Here is a 7315-nt window from a genome sequence, read left to right as displayed (position 1 = left end):
AATAGGAATAAGTTACAAAAGCAACTAAAGGAGTCAGGAGACATGTCCAAAAAGGTAAGAATTAAATATTGTGCAGACAAAGTTGTCATTAATCCCATCCCCCCCCCCCATATTTTACTACCCTTTGAAAGAGCAAAGGGTCTAAGTGTCCAGTGTCATTTCTGGGATTAGGCTGTGTGCACTAGTAAATATCTACCCACTCCCGCTTCCACACATGCCAATGAAACAGCTGTGTCATCAGACCTAAATCATTGCTAATCAAACTGTTAAACATCAGTAAGAAAGCAATCTGCCTTTAAAAACAAAAGCCAATATGTAACCATTAAACTAAGTGACCGACTGATTCCCCATCTTTTAAGTTATTTATCCTTGATGCCCATGAGATCCAAGCAGAAGTGTATAACAACAAAATTAGCTTCTGCAGTACAGTACCCATATTTCAATTCTCCAAGGTTGTAAAGCAATTATTCTACTCCCTACAATAAAAAGTACATTACAGGTATTATTTTTCCCCACCTTATAAAAAGTAGAACCTCGGAACTGAACAAAATTAGCCAAAGATCAAGCCAAATTAAGAAACATTAATACACAAAATTGTCTCCCCTCTACATTAATATGAATCCTCACTAGTTGAATAATTTCATACAAATTTGTACATTACAACATTTTTAAAAAGGAAAAAATAGCCATTCCAACAACTTACATATTAATTAACAATAAGCACTGAATATGCAACTCACTACCTGAAAAGATTTATGCACCAAAGTAAACTGCATACAAAAAGAAGTTAATCTACCTAACATTTTAAATCTATAAAATATTTTTTTAAAAACCAAATACACAAAAAAGTTGATGCAACATGAAAATACTACACTAAAATTATTTGAGGCCATTTGTTCAACTTGAAACCTTTTTCAGCTTTACTCTCTAGTTCCTGGGAAAGAAGCTGTCTATCTTCAGATACATCTTTTCTACATGGCACCCAGGGAACCAACCTCTAGCATCCAGTAGATCTAAAAACACGTCTTAAGACCATCTGTTGTCTATATATAGACCATCTGCTATATATGTAGGCAGCTTCTACTTTGCAAGGTACAGAATCTGCCTACACCTTGGAACTTTATTACAAGGGCAAATGCTATGGTCTTGAGACCCATTTTTAGACCTACTGGATGCTAGAGGTTGGTTCCCTGGGTGCCATATAGAAAAGATGCATCTGAAGATAGACAGCTTCTTTCACAGGAACTGGAGAGTAGAACTGAAAAAGATTTCAAGCTGAACAAATGGCCTCAAATAATTTTAGTGTAGTATTTACATGAATTGTTCACATTAATTAGAGCAGGGCACCAGTAGCCACATTTTCTCCATAGAGTTTTTGGCACAAGGTTTTCAGTAAATTTGATACAACTAAGCTCATGCCTTCTAGCACTCTGTTTTCACAAACTTGCTAGTCAAGAATCTCACCGTTTTGCCGATACAGCAAATTTTAAAAAGAAGCAAAAAAATTCACAGACTGCACATTTCAGATCTGGAACAGTATTTCTGCTCATCTAGTCAAGGAAAAAAAAAAGTCAGCATGGTAATAACTAAACCAAATGCAACTGTTAATCATTAAAAAAAATTTAAGTGAGAACTAGAACAAAAATAATTAACTATTGGAACAAACTAGAAAGGGAAGCAGTGCCCTCTCCATTTCTGAAAGGTATGCTTTAGCTAAATGCCAAGTTGTTGGGCTCAGTACAAGATTTACTAGTAAAAGGGTCTGTGCTATATATCATATCTGAGTAGGTAACCTAACAGGGTCCTCTCACCTCAATCCATGGCTTTTAAGCAACCCATTTGCAGATCTTTCTTCCCAAAGGCTTTCAAAGCACACATGTACACTAAAAAAAAAAAAAGTGTAATCCTAGCAAGTCACTCGCACATATTTTGCTTCTTTGATAAAAAGTAAGATGATAAACAGAAGTCAAACCCAAGCCTAGTAGGAAAATACATTTAAGAGACAGTTCTTCTTGGTTGGCTCTTTGTGCTCTTGGTTGAAATCAATCTACGCTGTTCTTTTCAATGATTTCTGAGAATCATAACCAAGGTGGGTGGAGAGAAAGAGACATGCAGGTTAACTGTGTAAACAATATTCAGCAATTTCTGTATATAAATTACCATAATCTGGCTCTCAAACAAAACATGACTGACAGTACCCTGGAGTACTCCATTTTTCAAATGGACAAAGTATCCCATAGTCTTTTGCTGGACACTGTTTGTAAACAGTGATTTAAGCATGTACACAACTGAGGAAAAAATTAAATGGAAACTGACAATGAACAAGAAAAAAAAATTCACTGTTATTCAAGCTCTCATAAAACAGTAGGAGTCTCCTCTATCAATAACAAAACAAAGCTTCAGTTGGTTTCTCTCTGTCTGGGAAGAGACATGCACCAAAAAACAACCACCTTGCACAAGCTACCCTGGATCGTTATAATGAAGCCCAAATTGTTTTAAAGCCCCCAGATAAACTCCGCATGCTGGATCGCATCACTGCTTCACCAAATACATTTGGACAACCAGTAGCCTCCAGTGTTAGAACTGCAACTACTGTCCGCCCACCCCAAAATATATGGATGCAGGAAAGCTGCTTTTCAGTGGCCCTAGAAAAAGCCCTTCCCTGTTGACAAGGCTTAGACTTCACTTTCCTCAAAAGATTAACCTGACCTTCCACAATAAAACTTGGGGAATGGCCTTTTTTGACTAATTGTTAAGGCAACTGAACTAATTCCCAGGTGTCAAGACTCTGGTGCCCATTTCATTCCCCAAAAGAAAAGAAAAGAACTAAAACAAAGAATGGTGCACCGAGGAACGGCTTTTAATGATCCTGGTGAAGGCAGATGGAGGCTGCTGTAGGAAGGTGCAAGGTACGAAGAGATGGGGTACTTTAGAGACCACTGGCAGCACCCAGGAGAGAAATGCCTGGCAAAGGGTGTGCGCCACAAATGGCCAGATCTAGCTCATGGTTGTAGATTGCTAGACTCTGGCTTGTACACACACATTTGCATTACCAAGTAGGTGATACTTTATACTAAAGTCATTTCTCAAAGCCTAAACTGAAGCAATGAAAGGGTCATTCTTTGTTGTCTTCAAAGGTTTGCAGCAAGAATTTAAGAACTACTTCAGAGACAAGAAAGCAAAAGCAAGCTATTTTTTAGGAACAAAAGACTGACCTCATTCAGTCAGCGTAAAGTTTTACTAGATATAAATTTCAAGGGGTCAGGATTTATCCCTGAAGCTTCAGGATTCAACGCGATTGGCTGAAAGCAGTTGAAGGCAATATAAATCTTTCCACAAGGGCTAGACTGCTTGGACCATTCAGCCCTAACTCCCCAATGGAATTCTGTTTTGTTTTATTTTGATAGATTTTGCATATATTGCATTTAAACTCTGGAAATTTCATTTATAAAAATACTTGCACCAAAGCCATAAGGAGACTGGAGAACTTTATTTATCTAGACACAAACCGAGATGTGCCTGTTGACATTACTGACGTTGAGTGGAAGTGTGTTCTCTATTGCAGTTATGTATAGTCGCTGACAACTGTAGCAACAGGGAGATGACAAATTAATTGTCTGGCAAGCAAGCACAAGAATAATTTATATTCAGTTGACTGAAGTGTCCCATGCCATATGAAGTTAATTTCTAACTTAGAAGGAAATTAAACAGTAACACCCTGGCATTTATCATTATCTTGTCTTGCACTTGCTAGCCTGGTGCTGTTTGAATTGCTAATGTCATGTCAATATTGGAAAGGCAACAAAATACTGTGAAAATACTTTAAGTCAGCTCCAAGGCTTATGGGCCAGATACTCAGAATGCCTTACTTCAAGATGGGTTGAATACATTTCTTTAAAAAGCTGAGTTTACACTTCTTATTCTGTCAGGAACTGAAGTTTTATGAAGGAGTTACGGAAGTGCAAAAGAAGAAAATAAAAAAAAAAGACAGGATAGCAGTAGTCCATGCTAAACAATAAAATTCAAGAGATTATTAATACCTTGATTTCAAGGTCAGCAATTTAATTAGAAGTAATCTACATTTGGCCTGACAGGAGAAATCAGCTCACATATTCACAGGGCACTCAGTACAAAAATGGGAGAGAGCAACAGAGCATCTCAAATATAATGGGATGCCCTCAAATATAGAATGGATGACTACCTCTTGAGTTTCCTTGCTTCTTCCACTTTCTATTCCAAGAAAAACTTTAAAATGTTAGATCTACATCCCTTTTTGCCATTTAATAGGGTCCACTTGTTTTGCACCTCACACTTTAAAAATGTCAGCTCTAGTTTTTTTTATTTTGCAAAATGACTTGGAGTCAAAGAGACTATAATCGCTAGATCTCACCCCTGAACTAGACAAAAAAAGTTACAAGTCTTAAAAGGAAAAAAACTGTTGTTAAAAAAAAAGAAAAGTGTTGACTGTTTAAAATTGCCTAGAGAACAACAAACCCATACTAGTTCAAACAAAATCAAGTCAGCCAACCAACATCTTTCACTGTTTTATTCAATGTTCCTTCTTTGGTTCTTGCAATGCCAAAATGTCATTAGTCATCTAGCTCGACATAGGACTGGAAGGAAACTCTTGGGTCATCAAGCTGAATTCCCCTGCTATATTAAAGCATCTACATCATATAATCCTATTCATAAGCTTATTAAGATCCATTTTAGTTAGGGTGTTTTTCCTCTACTACTTTTAATAAAAAGTTATTCCAGAACAGTCACTCCTTGGAAGATTAGAAAGCTTCCAATTTACAGTCTAAGTTTACTCAGTTTGTAATGGCTAAAGAAACTGTGAACAAGGAGAAATACAGCCCTTCAAATGTCCTTTTATATACAGATTATTTCCATGCATGGTTTCAATACATTACTTCAGTGGTTCCCAAACTGTGACCTACAGATTACCCATGCCTTCATGTGGTATGTTTCAGTAAAGTTCATGATTATCAGCAAAAAATTTGAGGGTCAACATCAGTGCATTATCCAAACTGTTTGGAAACCACTACACTGTTAGTAGGAAGACCTGCTTATGTAAATAGAATACACAGCAAAAGTACAAGAGACTATGGATCTTCAAAAGCAAGAAAGGGTTTCCTTTTGCTTCTCTTAACAGGAAAAGATAACAATTCCTTACTACAACAGAAAAAAAAACAAAACTTGAGGCTATAAATAGACATTGCATTTGACCCAGCCCTGATGGTCTCAGGTTTTGACCTAGATCAAAACAAGACCAGCATCGTCACATACACGTAGCCTTTCCAAGCTTCACTGATGCTCTTCTGACATTTATATAAGTCATTCCATAACAATCTGGCCAGCCATTTACTTTACAGGTGCACACTGCAATGTTCCAGAAAAAAAAAGTGAAAGGAAATTTTATCCTGCACTCTTTAACAGGACTTAAAGTAGGATCATAGTCTTACATGTCTGGATGGCTGTGGGATAAAATGCTCTCTCCCAGAAAAAAATACAATGTCTATTTGCAGCTTAACAGTGAGACAGTAAAATCAGAAGAGATCCTTGGGCCTCTTCAAACAATACACAATAAATAACTTGTTCCCATTAAACAAACTGCACACTCCCCTTACAACTCTGACGTATTAGAGCTCTAAAGCCAGACAACTGCATCTTAAAACCTCTGTCCATATTAGATTCCTTCCCTACCTCTTAAAAACTCTCATTGTTACTATAATACTGAAGTTGCATTTAAGATACAAAATGGCAGACAATTTTAGTTGGGGGGGAAGAAAGGAGGAGAAAAAAGTCTAGTGTAGGCAAAGGCTAAAGAAGAAAGGACAGGTAAAAAGAAAAACAAAAAAGAAAAAAGTCTTACCTCTGGCTTACTAAGGCTGGATGATACAAGCGAGCCAGATCCGACATCCAAGTCCCATTGCTTTTTGCCACTATTTTCTGGATCCAGTGCAGCAATTCGCCCATCCAAAGTACTGATAATTACTAGTGATCTGCAAACCACAGAAACATTCAGAGTCAAACAATGTAGCTGAACCAATTTACTCTCTCCTGTAAATATGTATTAAAAATATTTCTCTGACTGCAAATCACATCTTTTTTAGCAAATAAATTCTGAATTACAGGACTCAGCCTGGAAGTTCCACTTAGCCCACCATAAGGTAGAAGATTAAATTTTGTAGCTACAGGAGTGTACCAGTAAGGACTTTCTTGACTGATACAAATGGCCAATTATTAACCAGCCATATCAGCCGATACCAATCCAATAGCCAATTTATAGGCCTGTGCAAAGCAGACAGTATTTGCTTTGGATTCAGCAGGACAGCGATTCGAATCAGGTGTCCTGATTTGATTAAGCTGAATCTGAAGATAATTCAGCGCTAAATCTTACTCAGCCATACACAACACAGGCAGGCAGTGCCAGTGGGAGCAGCCAGACAAGTCTCGGCTTGAGCTGGCTGCTCTCCAAGCCAGGTCAAGGTGGACAGCGCTAGCAGCTCTGGGGAAATGATTGGGGGTTTCCCCCCAGTTTAAATCTCCCAGTTCCCCAATCATTCCCCCAGGGCTACTAGTACTGCCTGCCTCACCCCAGCAATGGGGCAACTGGATGAGCCATGTCTTGAGCCAGCAGCTCTGAGAAAAGCCATGGGGGATCATTGGGAACTGGGGAAACTAACAGGGGCTTCCCCCTAGCTCCTGGTTCAATCCCCCAGCTCCCAAACATTCCTCCTAGCCCCCATGGCTTCTCCTGGAGTTGCCTGCCTACCTGCCTCACTCTAGCGGGGGAGGAAGAAAGGTCAGCCGGGCCTCATCCAGCTGCTCCTGCTTGTACTGCAGTGCCTGCCTGTACAGTTTATGGCCATATCTCCAAAACCCCCCCAGAAAAAACGCAAAAACGATTCAGAGAGATTGATGGGTCTCCCAACTCAATTCAATTCAGATCTGGAGATTCAGTGGCTGAATCTCCTCCGAATCAAAATCAGCTACTGAACCTTCACAAAGCCCTACTGATTTACTGGAATGCAGCCTAGACAGCAGCCTCCTGCTGCCAAGTCGAGGGGGGGGGGCTGCAGATTGAGGGAGGGAGTGCAGCAGGGGCAGCAAACATGATCCTGGGGCCGAGCTACCGGGGGCCTGCTGCACCTCACTCTCCCTCCGCTGCTGCCTCCTCTTCCAGCCTCAGGTGCAGGGTCTCCCTCCTCCTGCCCATCTCTGCCTCACAGTGGGGCTCCCCACCCACCCCTGGTTGCTGTCAGGACTGGGAGGTGGGAGGGTACTGCCACCGACTCCCCTGCTCCCCCGT

The 7315-nt window shown here is 39.8% G+C and overlaps 1 protein-coding gene across 3 annotated transcripts in view; it reads right to left on the bottom strand.

The window, feature by feature from the left end:
* The window catches only part of EIF2AK3 (eukaryotic translation initiation factor 2 alpha kinase 3), a 61373-nt gene extending 55347 nt beyond the window's left edge, over positions 1-6026 (bottom strand). For 2 of the 3 annotated variants that reach the window (XM_019526337.1, XM_019526338.1), the window contains exon 1: positions 5876-5949. The gene's annotated coding sequence lies outside the window, so the exon portion shown is untranslated. Of the gene's footprint in view, positions 1-5875 lie in introns of all 3 variants that reach the window. The other variant, XM_019526340.1, reaches the window with a different exon arrangement.
* Positions 6027-7315: the final 1289 nt, after the last annotated feature.

This window comes from Gavialis gangeticus, unplaced genomic scaffold, assembly GCF_001723915.1.
Source record: "Gavialis gangeticus isolate Ggan-Ray unplaced genomic scaffold, GavGan_comp1, whole genome shotgun sequence".
In the NCBI taxonomy this organism is placed as follows: domain Eukaryota; kingdom Metazoa; phylum Chordata; order Crocodylia; family Gavialidae; genus Gavialis; species Gavialis gangeticus.
The sequence above is the reverse complement of the archived record's forward strand: the minus strand, read 5'-3'. Positions and strand labels throughout refer to the sequence as shown.